The sequence below is a fragment of the Thermobia domestica genome, chromosome 16 (assembly GCF_964235325.1).
Source record: "Thermobia domestica chromosome 16, izTheDome1.hap1.1, whole genome shotgun sequence".
NCBI lineage: Eukaryota > Metazoa > Arthropoda > Insecta > Zygentoma > Lepismatidae > Thermobia > Thermobia domestica.
This window is the reverse complement of record NC_137469.1, coordinates 155,972,941-155,988,171: the sequence shown is the minus strand read 5'-3', so window position 1 is coordinate 155,988,171 and position 15,231 is coordinate 155,972,941. Positions and strand designations below refer to the sequence as shown.

The 15,231-nt window shown below is 38.0% G+C and overlaps 1 protein-coding gene across 3 annotated transcripts in view; it reads left to right on the top strand.

Annotated features, from left to right (window-relative positions):
• The window catches only part of Nox (NADPH oxidase), a 613,528-nt gene that overhangs the window by 196,569 nt on the left and 401,728 nt on the right, over nt 1-15,231 (top strand). The window contains exon 1 of one of the 3 annotated variants that reach the window (XM_081743208.1): nt 8,176-8,343. The exons of the other annotated variants lie outside the window; for them this stretch is intronic. The gene's annotated coding sequence lies outside the window, so the exon portion shown is untranslated. Of the gene's footprint in view, nt 1-8,175; nt 8,344-15,231 lie in introns of those variants that run through there. 3 annotated transcript variants of the gene reach the window in all.

Here is a 15,231-nt window from a genome sequence, read left to right as displayed (position 1 = left end):
CCGACCACCGTAGTCTGCTGATTACAACGTTGGACTCATGTCCACGTGGTCCCAGGTTCAATTCCCGGCCAATGTTTCTCAATTTTCGACGTCCACCGAGCGTCGTGAGGCAAACTGGGGTGTCACATGAAAAAAAAGTCGTGACGGCCATTAGGTCTAGAAAGCTCCAGATGCGTCTATTAGGGAGAGATCGCTCGCCTCTAGGCTGGACGTAGTTCTGTCAGTCGCTAGCGGATGGCGCTGGAGCAGGCTTAAGCTCACAAATAGGCCATTATGCCAAGTGGGTTGTTTTTTTTTCTCTCTCTCTCTATTGTCATACCTTCTGCTGTCTTGATGCCAACCACAAACATTCGCAAATAGTGTATATACTCCAGGAAATCTAGAGCAATTTTACCCTCAACCTGGGCAAAATTGCAACACAAGCTTTTTAAACAGTTTTCGATTCAGATGATGGGTACAAAAGTCACTTCGTTGCAATTTGTGGTCTATGAGCGTTCCAACGAGGTATCATTAATGTCTCTATGTCAATTAAGAGGGCTACTAGAGCCTCCAAAGTAAACGTCTACGATTTTTTCGAAAAACTATGGTCCGCCATTTTGAAACCGTTTTTGGGAGTGTTCCCGTGGTCCGATTTTGTCGGATTTTGGATATTTTCATCAGGTGAGGTATCTAAACAAAATACAGGTGTAAAACTAAAGGTTGCAATTTTGCCGAGGTCAAACCGTATTTTGACTCGACTAATACCCTTTGAAAATTTTAGGAATACAGCACTGGACATATCAATCTATGAAACATTAAGTTGGGGTCGCGGTGGTTCAGTTGCAGAACGCTCATCTCTGGTGCATGGGTTTTCTTGAGGTTCTTCTGTTTACTCCCGCTTTCTTCATTGTACCATTTCATTCATTACAATAGTCACTGTCACCCTTAGCCCCGACGCATAGTCCTGGGACGTTAAGCTTGATTAATAACATATCAAGGATCATGTCAACTGCCTTGTCAAGTTGATTAATAAAAATTATTTTAAACTTAAATAATAATGTTCTCTCTCTTTCATCAAATGTATTAGTGGAAGTATGATAAATATAGGAGAACTATGACCATTGTAAAAGAGGAATATGAAATTAGTTCTTTTAATTTTCAATGAGATTACTTGTTTGTGTCACGTGAAAAACCGTAATAAGTCACTTGATAACAACAGTATTTTCCTATTACTCTTCCATATTACATTTCCGTTCTATATTATAGTCACTTCACTGGAAAAAGGCTAAACATTTCCTTTCTCTGAGTATATAAACAAAGCGCAAAGCAAGCTCACCAACCTCTGCGGAGTGCACAACCAGTGAACATCTATCGACGACAATTGCAAGTATGATTTCCATAAAATGTAGCAACTCCACGACAGCGGCATCTGTACCGTACTATGCTACAATTCACTATGTAATAATCGGATAATTCACATGTAATAGTCGATTTTATTTTGAAGTACTAATCGCCTTTTGCATTGCCAGCACGTATTATATTTACGTACTTGTGTAATTCTATCAAAATTAATCACATTAATAAAATTTACATTTTCTTCCTTCTACAGCAAAAAGACAAAAAAGTAGAAAGAGTGATGTTCGGATATGTTAGGACAGCTTCTGAATAAATTATATCTCTGATAACTAACTGATTCCATGTCTTTGAAGAGCAAAGAACTTAATAATTGGATTTTATTGATAATATCTTTGCACTGAAATGTCGATTCTATCACGGTTGATTGCATCGGTATTTTATTAGAAATAAAGTGTATTACGCTTTGTGTAGTTCGATTACATCTATAAATTTATAATAGATACAAAATTTATTTATTATATTATTACGAGCTCCTTAAACGAGCATTTATTTCGCATTGTTGCTCTAATATTTTAATAAATCTTTGCATTTGGTCAGATTTTCTCTTATGACTACTTGGCGTTCACTGAAGATATAAGAGCGGTGCCATTTGGCAATGAAGAAATGCACGTGAATTGGCCATTAGCGTCGTCGGTGGAATATTGAAGAGGCAATAATTGCAAGTCTTATCGGTTTCTTCTCTAATTGAGAGGGCTTGGCCAAGTTCGTTTACTGGCAAAGGTCTATACTGAATATATCACGTTTTCTGATGTTTATCGCACAAAGGAGATGCTGAATGGTTTACTGAACGAGCTGGTAGGTAAGGAAAGAGTATTCCAGTACCTTGCGAACTGCAGATCCTCGTCAACTTGCATGTACAGTAATAGGACTTAACCTTTTTTGCCACTACTAGCGACGCTTTTCCGTATGGCAGATAAAGTGCAAATAATATTTACCATATCAAACTTGTTGCTAAGCTAATTTGAGCTTTCATTAGTATTCAAACTGCATATGATATTTTTATTATAAACTTATTATTTTAACTGATATAGGACAGGAAATACAGTACAATGTCACAATATTACTTACATACTATTAACTTCTAGGTGTTTTAGAGATAACATCTATTTTTACTTCGTTACCAAGCAATCTATTCAAATTCTCAATCTAACAATTTCCCCTAAATATGGCCTCTACTTCACAAATATTACACTAGCCTTATGCAGTTTACATAGTGCAAATCGCTTGTTTCCAACACAATACAACATAGACAGAAAGTAAGTTTAAAATAGATATGGAATATTGGATGGATATTTATGGATGTCAGAAGTCAAGGGCTCCGAGTATTGAAAATCAGTGGAGGTGCTTGAACAGAAAAATCAGCGCAAAACCTTTTTTAGAAGTAAGAACGGAAAATAAGAAGAAAATGTGAAACAAAGAATAGAAATCATGAATGGAAGAAACGTTAATACGGAAGGGGATACAAAGATAATACTCTACAAGGACATTTGACTCACTAATTCTACCAACTACTTCTGACTAACTAAATAACTATGACTCTTCTATAAACTCTACAAATAATTTCTGACTAATTAAAGAACTCAACGACTGAAGGAATCCGAAACCTCACCTCTCAGAAGGAAAATCTCTCCATAGGTTTATCCTTTTCATTTGTTGAAGCTTAGCTTCCATTTTCAGTACCAAGGCCACATGAGGTCTAGATCTACAGCTTAAGGTGAACCACCGTAATGCGCTCAAGCTCGCTTAAGAGAAAATCAAACCCGGGACTCTGTGTACCGAAAAGACGCGCGCGCGCTAGCTACCAGATCAGCGGGGAAGGCTGCCTTGTTTTCAGCCTGTCTCTATAGAATACTTTGGATTATTTACCTTCCCCTTGGTCTGACGACTACGACTCTATGCACTTTCTGGGGGCGCGGTGGCTCTGGTAGAGCGTTCACCTTCGGTGCTTAGGGTCCCTGGTTCAATCCCAGCTCGCGCCGTGTGAACTTTGTGGTGGACAAACACCGTGCTCGTGGGTTTTTTCGGGGTTCTCCCGTTTCCTCCCACTCTTCATTCCACCATTTCACTCATCTCTCATCATCACCGTCTCCTTTAGCCTAACCGGCATAAGCGTGGGACATAAAACTCAAGGATTTCATTTCATTTTTCTATGCATCTTCTGTATATTTCCTGCTCATCTTACCCGTTAGACAGTTTGACTTCAGTAGCTTATGATATTTAATGATTATACAAGGGTCGGTCAAAAACTATCCGCAATTTTGACATCTCTTCTTACATTGTTCATAGTGACGTCTGTCTTCGTTTATTTGATTATTATGCTGTTGTGGTCATGCTATGAAAGTTTGATTCTAATTCCTTATTTGTCTTCCTTCTGTTGCAGATAGATCATGGCCGTTCCATTAGAAGTTTGCATCAAAGAGGAACACCAAGCAGTGATCCGGTTTTTGTGGTCGGAAGGTGTATCCGGGACCGCGACCGCAGTCCATCAAAGACTTTCGGCACAAAACAGGAACAGTGTCTTGCCACAGCGGAGTGTCTACGAATGGATTGCGAAATCCAAAAATGGTCACACAAGTGTTACGCACGAGGAAGTATCCAGGTGACCATCTACGGCCACAAATGATAATATTGAGCGTGCACGTGACATGATTCTGTTAGAGAGACGAATGAATATTGATGAGGTGGCACATCATCTGGAATTTAGTCATGGTTCCTTTTAAACCTTCCGACCACAAAAACCGGATCACTGTTTGTCGTTCCTCTTTGTTGCAAACTTTTAATGGAACGGCCATGATCTATCTGCAACAAAAGGAAGACAAATGAAGGAATTACGATCAAACTTTTATATCATGACCACAACAGCATAATACTAAATTAAACAGAGGACAGAGGTCAGTATAAACCGGTGCAACGACATTGCGCATTTTTTTTTGTAAAGATTAGATCGTTGGTAACCTCTATAATCTATGACTCATTAACGAAGAGCAGAAAGTGCTGAAATTGCGCAAATTTCTACTGCGATGTTGCCAACAACAGTATTCAGGAATTTGTGTGGAATTCTGTACCCAAATCAAATATATAAACTCCATTCCTTTGTGAGATATACTTGTATTGCATTCTAATACTTACAAAGCAATATATATATATATATATATATATATATATATATATATATATATATATATATATATATATATATATATATATATATATATATATATATATATATATATATATATATATATATATCGATGGTTGAGAGCCAAAAGGGCGTAACTGCCGAATTTTGATATTCTGAGTTGAATGCTATGAGGACATGTATCATGGCTTGAATTTGGTCGTGACAGAACTAAACTTGAAGTGAACTTACAATAAATATCCTTTTTCGAGGACAATATGTACACTGAAAAGATATTGTGGAAGCTAAAAATTATCACATTTTAAAACTTGATTTTCTCAAAAGTACTAAACAGCAGTTACGCCCTTTTGGCTCTCAACCATCGATATATATTTGGTCTAGGAATTAATTCGTGCGGGTGGAGAAGAGATGGCGCAACGAACGGAGCGTCCCACAGTTCCGTGTATCCACACATGTGTTGCAAACCCCTGTCATCGCGTATCGTTCGTAGTATAGGGCAGTGGATTAAAGCGTCAACAACACCAGTTTGTAGTTAAGTGAACATGGCGCAATTTGTGCCTGATAAAGTGTTTTTGCGGGGTGTCCTGCTGCATTACTTTAACATGCAGAAAAGTGCGACTGAAAGTCATCGTATTTTGGTGGAAGTGTATGGTGACCATGCTCTAGCTGAGCGAACGTGTCAGAAGTGGTTTGCACGGTTTAGAAGTGGTGATTTCGGCTTGGCAGACCAAGAGCGAGCTGGACAGCCAAAAAAATTTCAAGACGAAGAATTGACAACATTGCTCGAGCAGGATTCGTGTCAAACGCAGGAACAACTTGCAGCAGCATTAGGCGTTGATCAAACAACAGTCTCCAAACGCTTGAAAGCCATGGGAATGATTCAAAAGATGTCACATTGGGTTCCACATGAATTGAAAGACAGAGACGTTGAAAGACGAAAAACCATTTGCGAATTGCTGCTTCAACGACAGAGCAGAAAGGGATTTCTGCATCGAATTATTACGGGTGATGAGAAGTGGATTCATTACGAGAACCCTAAACGAAAAAAGGCCTGGGTGAAACCAGGTGAACCAGGTCCATCACAACCAAAACGAGATATTCACTGTGCAAAGGTTATGCTGTGCATATGGTGGGATATGAAAGGTGTGGTGTACTATGAGCTGCTGCAACCGGGTGAAACTATGAATGGAGAACATTATCGATGACAATTAGTGCGTTTGAAGCAAGCTCTGGCCAGAACACGACCAGAATGGGAGAACAGACATGATAAACTTATTGTTCAACATGATAACGCTCGCCCACATGTCGCAAAACCGGTCACAACCTATTTAGAAAATGTCGGATGGGAAGTTTTACCCCACCCGCCGTATTCACCAGACGTTGCTCCTTCGGACTACTACTTGTTCGATTGCATGAACAACGATTTGATTGGACAGCGGTTTACTTCTTCAGAAGATATCGAAACATGGGTCTCTGACTGGATCGCTTCCAAGGATGAGGACTTCTTTCGCCACGGAATCCGTACATTGCCTGACAGATGGGCGAAAGTGGTGGCTAGCGATGGACAATATTTTTCTTAAGGTATTTATGTATTTTGTGTTTGTACTACAGCTTCAATGTGTGCGTACCAACCGCACGAATTAATTCCTAGACCAAATATATATATATATATATATATATATATATATATATATATATATATATATATATATATATATATATATATATATATATATATACAGAAACATTTCATGTTCACAGCATGAATTCTTGGAATTTGAATCCTACAACTTTTAAAAATGCCATATGTGCCTTCTAATAGTTTATCGGTGAATTCCTAAACTCCACGTATTTCCTCATGACGAACTCGCTCCTTTTAACCTCTATTGGTCTTTAAACCTTTGAAATTCCTTTCACTATCGACGTCATTTTCATGACAGTTTCCCTCTGGATCTCCAGCAAACCAGAAAGCACTATATGAAAATCAGGAGCAGGGAAGTAAAATTGACTATTGTAGTATCTATGAAGAGCTTTTTAATCTGTAGCAACGAATGTCACAATTCGGAAACACACTCTTAATAGCTATCTTCGTGAGGAGCTGTTTCAAAATTAACGTAAATGATTTTCAAGTCGAATCTACTGTTTAAATCTCATCATCTTCCACACAGCCACCTATGTAAGGTGAAAGGACAGTTATTAAGATATGTGGTAGACACACCTGAAATATGCAAACAAATGCTTATTTCTGATTGGCCAAAACTGGAAAATGTAGACAAATCCTTACCTCTGATTGGTCGAACGTCTGCCACGATGTTTAAAGGGAACTTCTAGAAATATTTATGTTTATTTTATATAAGTTTGTTTACCTTACAGTTTTCCAATAACTATTTTCTTACAGTTTTAATCTTACAGTTAGACATGATACAGAAAATTATTGACTGGGACATGTTTCCCAGCCTCCCTCTCTAACGACGCCTGTGCAGACATAAGTTATAATAGCGATAACTGAAAATGCTATTGTCATCCATTGCTTTGTACTTTTTTCCTCTAAAACGACTTGCGTTTTGGTGACTTTTTATTAGTCGAAAAGCTTATGGTAATGATGGCAATGTTGCACAACACATTTTGCACAATTTCCAATTTTATTAAGGCTTTATCTATGTCAACAGATAAGGGAGTGAAAGTTTGCGCGATTTCAGTGCACCCGTATAACATAAACAATGTAAGAAGAGTTACGTCAAAATTGCGGATAATTTTTGACTTATCCTCGTAGCTATTGTGAAATAATTCTCTCCTACCTTTATTTCTCCTAATGTGTTTAGACAACCCTGCGAAAAAGTCGGGGCTGGACTTTGTGCTAACTTCATATATGTTGTTACTAACTTCACTAACGTGTTTCTAAACATGGAAGTTAGCATTACGCGTTAGTAAAACGATTAAAAGCGACTCTGAATTAGGTCCTTTAAGTCGATTCGCACATGACTTGTTGTTTCATTGAGACAGACTTCGTCCAAGTTACGTACATGGTACAATGTTCTTGGGATTCCTAAATCGGTAATAGTATACAACAGTGCCTCATGATCTGTGCGCGTGGATACTTCCTACTGTTGCACTACGTATAAAAATGATTTCATTACATTTAGAAGTAGTAAGAAGCATCCACGTGCACGTGACATGCGATATGTGTTTCAAATCCCCCACATATACTCATACACTACGTACAAGGGCACATTATTATTCTTCGCATACCATAAAACACAACGAAACGCAACGCAAACCGACGAACATTTTATTTTATATTACTCAGTAATTAAATAAAAGTCGCATTTTTACCTCATTTTCAAGTTCCTATATCCTCAATGAATAATCCTTAAAAGACTGCACTTCGTGAGTCCTCGCTAAATGATGAGGCACTCTCGTATACTATATCCCCTAAATCATCCTAAAATGTTAATTTATCTCTTTTAACAGATCATAGAAGTTTATGAATAGTTTGCGTGAACTGTAACGTCAAAATCTCCCTCTTTTACTCTAGTATCTGCCGCTAGAATGATAAAATATAAACTCCGATACGGAGCGAAGCAAATGTGAATTTGGTAAAATCTCAATATCCATCTATTGGTTGTAAGCAGTACTAACTCTGACATAGTGGAGTGGTTGTGTTAAGTGGGTATGGTGTGGTTTGAATTGTTTGTGTTTTTTGATTGTTTATAATCAAGTAAAGTTTAAACATCTGTTACAATATCTAACAGAGTTTAAAAGTGTTTTTGTCAGTGGCATTAGTTCTGGTTTATTTAAAATCTTTAGAGGTAAGTTTTTGTATTTTTCTTTATTTATATGCGGACGAATTAATAAACGTTGCACATATAAATATATTACAATTAATTAATAATGCATGTTTATTTAAATTGTTTTGTGTATACCATAAAATATTATGATTTGCCTTTAAACCCTCAGGCACTCTTAACGTAAACCCATTCCAAGCAAGCAGGTCATAATCTTAACAAAACGAAGTTGTTTATACCAGTGTTATGCGCGGTTTCTTAGAAATTATCACACCGCTTTTTGCGATTATTTAATTGCATTTCATTTGTGTTTGGTTAGTATACCGGGTGTATCAAAAGTCCGGGGCCATAGACCGACTCCGTTGTGATTAAAGTTATGAAAAACATGAAAAGAGGGGGGAAGTTGTTGCAAATGGGTGATGGGTTTCCATTCGAAAAGACGATAAGTAATAGTAAAATACTCCCAGCTATATTTTCAGAAAAATTGATAGAACTAGATTGTATTTTATAAGAGAAAGGGTACAGATCAAAAAAGATCAAATTTTAATGGTACATCAATTATTTCCCTGTTAAACAAGTAGAGTTTTATTGGGAAAGTGCACAAATGTATGTTAGTAGTTTTGTGTGCAGGGGTCTAGACTCGCAGGACCCTACGTGGATTCCCCCCTGGCAAAGTGATTCACTGGTAGAACTCTTACCTCTGTGGTGCGTAGGGTCCTTGGTTCGATCCTCGACCAAGTAAGTTTGTGGTGGACAACACTGTGTCCGTGGGGTTTCTCAGGCACTATAGCTTCCTCTCACATTCCCATTCCACCAATTCTTTCACTTCACTCATTTGTCTTAATCACCGTCTCCCTTAACCTAAAGGGCTTAATCATGGAACGATGAACTGAAATATTTTATTTCGGTTCAGGTTAAGTAAAGCAAATGTTTATACTAGTACATATAGTGGCTTTCTTCTTTCAGTATTACGTGGAAATCCTTAGCTTTAGCATGAGTTCATTTTTTAGCATCAGTATGTGGGAAGTTACGACGCATTAAAAGTCAGCTATAATATGAACGGTTTGCATGTGATCTACGTGAAAAAGGGAAGAAAAACAAAAGCTGCATGGGTTTTCGGCTTGCACTGAAGCTTTGCTACGCGTAGTGTATTGCACTTGTGTTTTGTGCTTGGTCTTCATGTTGCTGTTTGTTGAAGTTTAGTATCCAAGGTGACCAGACGTCCCGTTTTAACCGGGACAGTCCATTATTTTCAACTGTTGTCCCGTTTTTATCTGATTCTCAAACGGGACACTTAAATGTCCCGTTTTTAAGCAAACATGACCCAGGTGTCCCGTAATTATTATTCAAAATATAAGTGATCAATGTTAATTCTACACACTTCCGTACTAACACTCATTGGGAAGTTTCAGCCGTGCCTAGAACTTCTGAATATTCAAATGAGAATTGAGTGTTCTGTGGTTCAAGTGGGAATCAAGTGGTAATTCTGAGTGTTGAAGTAGTTAAAAGTATTTTTGGGTAGTACCTAAGTTAGAAACGCTGTGTTATCATTCTTACTTGTGTATTTTGTAAATTAAAAACACTGCTGAGTCCCAAAATGCAATGTGGAAGTCAATCCTCCCCCTCCTCCCCGTCGCCGATTAGTATGCGTCCCGTTTTTAAAAGTAAATGTTCTGGTCACCTTGTTAGTATCTCTTTCCAGCGCCAAAGCTACTGGAGACGTGAACCTACACTTTAAGGTAGAATCTGAATCACCGTAATGCGTTCAAATTTCAAACCGGAATCGAACCCAGGATCCCGTGCACATTATTTTGACTTGAGAAAAGTGGAAACAAAATCAAGCTAATTTGACCACGAAGTTTAAAGTTGCCAGGCTCGAAATTTAGCACGAAAGAAAGACCACGTATTTTAATCAATAACTCTATATATTTTTTTTAAAGAAATTAATCAATAGTACAATAGCATATTTACAAAAGACATAAAACTCTGCTTATATTTTTGGAGACTGGATCTTTCTCCAAGCAAACCCTGAAATAATAGGGCTGCCAACTAGACAATAGTTGAGACTGTTACGTCTCGAAAAGTTGTCGCGAAAGTGGTTTCGGAAGTTATATATATTTGTATAGGACAATTTTCTGTCTCGTTTCATATCTCCTGATGTAAATTGTCTTGTCTCGTGGGCATTTCTAGAAATGACGCTCCTGAAGGTGACTGAAACATTTAAAACTTGTATATTATAATAATATATATTATAATATACTATATAGTATATTGTATATTATAATATTATATTATTATATTTTATTAAAATACATATTATAATATTATATATTATAATATGCAATATAGTATATTGTATATTATAATAATTACAGGCTCATAGGAGAGCACTCACTTTTGGTAACCTTCCTGGTGAATTAGTTTTTCTTCAATTAAGAGGGAAGTTTTACTGATTACCAGTCTAAGTCGTAGAAGTTTAATGATATATATACTTCCTGGGACTGATCTGCAAGGTAAAAGGTGGGGGGCCAACCAGAACCCAGACTATGATAAGTATATTATGAGTTTACTACAAACTCTCAAAAATATATAAATACTAGCTTAAATTATTTTTGCAACGAAAAAAAAAAACCGTAAGCCTAGTTCCGACCGGCTATTGTCTAGATCCGTCACTGCATATTTCTCGAAACAACATCATTATACTATGGAAGAGAAGCTGTTGCGACTCCGAGGTTATAAAACATTTTTTTTTCTGTAACTTTTCTCTCCCTTTCTTAATATTTTCCGTTTCTTTCGATTTTCATTAACTGAAGCGCATGTGCTTCATAGATTTGGGTAACGCTATACAAATTTAGCCATTTCCGTCGAGAAAGAAAGGAAAAGCGCATACATACAACCAATTTTGTGACTGTTTTAAAATGAATTAAAATCCCAATGTGCCCTAATCGTAAAATATAAAGGTACCGGTAACCAAGAAAGTTCTGTCGCTTTTTTATGGATGTCTGTGTTCAATTGGCCCTCACACCATGAGTTGAACGCGAATCCAGATAAGGCGAAGGTCAGTTGTTGATGTGGGTATATCCAACATAGTACTTGGTTGTGGCAGTTCAGTTACACCGTGGACTTGCGTAAGGACAGAGTGAACAACGGAACTCCACAGATCGTCGTAATGGCGTGTATGCTGTTCGAGTTCACACTGGGGTCAAACGCCGCTGCAACGGGTGGGAGGTATGCCAGGCCTTTGGTGAGAATTTCGTGAGTATGCGCACTGTGCAGCGGTAGCTTAACAAGTTTAAGGACGGCGATGAAACACTCCAAGACACACCACGTGCCGGAAGACCAACACATGTACAAAATGAAGATCTTCAGGCAGCAATTGAGGCGAACAGTGGTCAGACATGTGAGGAGGTGGGACTCCAATTCAGTGTGAGTGGAGAAACCATTCGGCAGCACCTCCATCAACTTGGGAAGTACTACAAGTTGGGTCGATTGGTCCCATATGATTTGACTCCGGGCCAGAAGGCAACGCGAGCAGACACCTGTGTTTCTTTGCTGTCTCGTTTGAGAAAGGAGTCATTTCTAGACAGGGTGTTGACATGTATTGAGAAGTGGGTCCTGTACGAAACTTCACGGTGCCGTCATTATTGATAAGCATCTCATGAACTGATTCCAAAACAGGCAAAACCACCACTGCACCAGAAGAAGGTGGTCATGTGTATTTGGTGGACTGCTCGCGCCATCGTGCATCGGGAACTGCTACCAGATGGTCAGAGCATCAATACAACCGTGTATTGTCAGTACTTGAACCGTGTTTAAGAAAAACTCAAATCTGGAGCCAGCTCTTCTGAATCGCAAAGAGGTTCTCCTGTTACAGGACAACGCTAAGCCTCACGTGGTTAGGATGACAAGGGACACACTTCTACGCCTTGAATGGGAAACTATTGCATCCGCCATACTCCCCGGACATTGCACCGTCTGATTATCACCTGTTCCATTCCTTGGACAATCACTGTTCCAAGCTAGTTCAAATCCCTAGTAGAGGTGCGAAATGCACTCGATACCTTCTTCGCTTCACGGCCCACCAAGTTCTACCGCGATGGAGTCCATACCCTTGCAGAAGGTCGTCGATTCTGATGATAATTATTTTTGATCTTCCAGGTACTTCTAATGTGAGATATCGATGTTCAGGAGCGACAGAACTTTCTTGGTTAGCTTTATAACATTGTGTTGTATCAAGCAGTGAACATTTTGGTCACCTTGATCACTTGGGTCAGGATCTACTTAGACGCATAGAGTCTGACAAAATGTCACCTGACCCAGTTAACCTAGACAGATTCGGAGAGACCTAGGTTCCGGCAGTAGTCGACATAATATCAATTCCAAAGCATTGCAGCAAAATTTTTTAGTGAGTTGGTTCCCAACCTTTTTTAACTGACGACACACTTCATTGAACGTCCACTACATCGCGTCTACACTTGCTTGATTTTAAAAACCAATCTGTATATAAAAAATGGAAGTCCAAGACTTAATAACTCTTGAACTACTCGGCCGGTCTTCATAAAGTTTTGAACATAGATGAGGCTCTGGCCTGGGATGATTTTACTTTTTTTTTTTTTTTTTTATATACTGAAATGGGTCCACGACTCATTTTTGTTTACATTTTGTGTGCTGTTTTGTTTATGTAATGTAGTGAACCTGTTTAATGCTTCATTTATAAATTCATGTTCGTATCGTATATGGAGTAAGAAAATTTTGTCTTAAAATGAGCCCCCCGCGAACGACTGGGAGTTTCCCTGAGAGGGGAGGCAGATGCCCGATGCCGCCACAAGTTACGACCCTGGATGGCACATTACTTAATCAAAGTATCGTGTATTGAATTCTTTTATATATAATTTCATGTTTATTTATCTTTCAGTAAGAAGTAATATCGCGGTTTCTAACGCAGACTATACAAGAAGATTGAACAGTACATTGTTTGTACTCAGTGGCGTCTCTCATATTGAACAAGAGAAGTTTTACAGGCTCGCTATCTTATACTTCAACAACCCTTATTTGTTTCTTTAGCTTTTTTTGTTATTCTCACAGGTAATACTTTGTTAAACCTTGCAGTTATCTTTCAGTGCAGTGGCCCGACACACGCACACAAAATGAGCTCGCTCGTCGGTATATGATTAGTGAATGTACCTTTGGAGCGGAAGACCTGGATTTTCGGTGGGAGCTTATGTTGTACGGATCCCACGTTAAGCTGAAGGTCTATTTCTACGTGTCATATAGTATCAGTGCTGAAAGGGACATTAAACTCGAATCGAACAAACCAAGAATAAGAGAGCTCTGAAATAGCTTCCAATATTTATGCCTTCTAAGTCGCAAGCTGATTCGTAAAACAGATGCCTTTAATTCTAATGGAGAACGAATAATTCCCTGACAATCTGTATATTATAGAGTACTCTGGCTACAAATATAATTGATGTTCCTTCACTGATTGTGAAGGATGATGATATTCACTATATATCGTCTCTTCTCGTGAACAACACTACTTTGGTGCATGTGATTCCAGGTTCGATTCCCACTGGGAGAGCATTGAACACATTACGATGGTTGAAATCCCAGCTTAAACTGTAGGTCCACGTTTCACATAGCCTCAGTGCTGATAAGAGACGCTAAACTTCAGCAAAGAAACATTCTCTTGGTAGTGAACTTCGAAATGTGTTGTTCGAATTTTAAACGCTAGCAGCTTATCAACTATCTCAATATGTTATGATTAAATAAAGATATTGATTTTGAAAATACTTTTTAGCAAGTACAGAACTTGCTTAAAACAACTATCACTAACCTCAATGAATATCAGGGCGTAAAGAAATATGTATTTTTATTTTCTCTCTTTATTTTTAACACTTCTATATACACCTGCGTTATAGGAAATGACGTCATATCCATTTTAATTGGTTTGAAATATGACTTACTGATGCAGTTTATTGGTAATTTTTTTCTTGGTGCAACATGGATGCATTTACAGTTCTGCCACCTTCGTTTTAGCATTGACCTAACAGCAACAGCTGCAATTTGCGTTTACATTCCTTTCTAATGAATGAGTGAGTGATGGCTTTCATCATCTTTCTTTTGCCCTATTAACGATGGTTTGTTTCACGTTCTCACTGGAATCTATTTAGCTCATGCTTGTATTCATTCCTTCGGGGGTTATAAATATGTTTGTGATCTGTTCTAAGGAATTTTGACTTCATTACGTGAAGTGAAATAAAAATGCAAGGTGTTACAGAAGGATTAGTAAGTTGAAAGTTGGAGATACGTAACATCGAAAATTCATCCTTCAGCATTAAAATATAATCTCGAACGCCACTTCTCTGTAAAAATGCGGACTTCTACTGCGAAGGATCCTGGTTCCATCTCAGGTTATGTGAGCTTGTGGTGGACAACATAGTGCCCGCGAGATTTTTTGAGGTTCTGTTATTCTCTTTTTCCATTTTCTTGTTTCATCATTCTTCTATTGCCATTCACTCGTATTTATAATCCATGTTTCCTTAGTGTAAGGCTACTTACACTAGTTTTAGTAGGAAACACTAGTTTACCCAAATCGTAAATCTCAAACACTGTTTTGGTGTTTCATGTTTCACAGTATAAAAACTAGAAGTTGTTAAAGTGGCTGTACGATCATAATGAAGAGTATTTATCAGCGTTTAAAGATAAGCAATTCATTGCACAATACAGGGTGACCCAAAAGTAAGTATACACTCCTGCATTGATCAAGTATAACATTCTAGTTTATAGGTTTGTTTGCTTCGGCTCTTCTGAACTTTAGATGTAAATAAAAGCACATGAAGAACAAATAATAAAGATCAATGTCTACTTGATGGAGAACAATAAGAAACGATATAAAATGCAATGAGCTGATCA